The following is a 1,738-nucleotide window of genomic DNA, read 5'->3' as shown; positions in this document are numbered from 1 at the left end:
TAAAACAGGAGCATCCCTGGGCTCTGGGGAGTGCAGAAGATGCTTTCAGTGCATTACAGTGAGAGGGCCAGCATTTCCTACCTTAATGCTACCGGCGAATGGGCACCCTGAGACTCTTGCAGTGACCGGGAGGTTTGGTGGGCATTCATGTCTTTTCAAGTCTAAGCTGACCAATGATGAAAGGCGGGGAGGAGAGAGGCTGGGGAAGTTGGCTCAGCTTATTGTAAAGGGTGTGGGATCCACCACATTCTCCCCATGAGATCTGGGTCTGTCACATTGGGAGATTCCTAGGGCAGACCAGTGTCACCATCTTCTGCCACAGGGGATCTGAGCTTAAGCCTCAACTCCACAAGGCCCAGGGGTTGGGAGCCTGGTGGGGGCAGGGAAAATGCCACCTTATTCTCAAGCCAACCACTTTTTGAGATAATGCTCAGAGAGACATGGACCGGCGGGGGAGGAGGGGTGCGCTGCTTTGACAAGGAGAGGGACAATCAGGGCAGGGGCTACCAGAACATGGCCTCCAACAACATCGGCAAAAAGATACCAGGAGATTGAGGAGCTGCTTGGTTTGTTTCACTGCAGAGCATTGGCAGAGGTGTGTGGGTGTAGGGAGTGGAGGTTAGGGAAGAGGATGGCTGCTAGGTCCTGCTTGCACAGTGCATCGAAACCCTGGAGCCTCATGATGCTCTGAATGCATATGAGCAACGTTCATCAACTTCAACAGCAGCAGGCCTCGATGCTGAGTTGGCATAACCAGGCCTCTAGCTAGCAGGGACTTGTCCATCTGTTTCGCTTCTGACAGTCAGCCTCACCTCAGTCCCTGGAAAAATCATGGAGCAGGTCCTCAAGAAATCAATTCTGAAGCACTTAGAGGAGAGGAAAGTGATCAGGAACAGTCAGCATGGATTCACCAAGGGCAAGTCATGCCTGACTAATCTAATTGCCTTCTATGATGAGATAACTGGCTCTGTGGATGAAGGGAAAGCAGTGGACATGTTGTTCCTTGAATTTAGCAAAGCTTTTGACATGGTCTCCCACAGTATTCTTGCCAGCAAGTTACAGAAGTATGGGCTGGATGAATGGACTATAAGGTGGATAGAAAGCTGGCTAGATTGTCGGGCTCAACAGATAGTTGAGCCCGACAATGGCTCCATGTCTAGTTGGCAGCCGGTATCAAGTGGAGTGCCCCAGGGGTCGGTCCTGGAGCCGTTTTTTTCAATATCTTCATAAATGATCAGGAGGATGGTGTGGATTGCACCCTCAGCAAATTTGCAGATGACACTAAACTGGGAGGAGTGGTAGATATGCTGGAGGGTAGGGGTAGGATACAGAGGGATCTAGACAAATTGGAGGATTGGGCCAAAAGAAATCTGATGTGGTTCAACAAGGACAAGTGCAGAGTCCTGCACTTAGGAAGGAAGAATCCCAGGCACTGCTACATGCTGGGGACCAACTGGCTAAGCAGCAGTTCTGCAAAAAAAAGGACCTTGGGATTACAGTGGACGAGAAGCTGGATATGAGTCAGCAGTGTGCCCTTGTTGCCAAGAAGGCTAACGGCATAATGGGCTGTATTAGTAGGAGCATTGCCAGCAGATCGAGGCAAGTGATTATTCCCCTCTATTCGGCACTGGTGAGGCCACACCTGGAGTTTTGCGTCCAGTTTTGGTCCCCCCACTACAGAAGGGATGTGGACAAATTGGAGACAGTCCAGCAGAGGGCAGCAAAAAGGATTAGGGGG

This window comes from Caretta caretta, chromosome 15 (assembly GCF_965140235.1).
Source record: "Caretta caretta isolate rCarCar2 chromosome 15, rCarCar1.hap1, whole genome shotgun sequence".
Lineage (NCBI taxonomy): Eukaryota > Metazoa > Chordata > Testudines > Cheloniidae > Caretta > Caretta caretta.
This window is presented reverse-complemented; position numbering follows the sequence as displayed.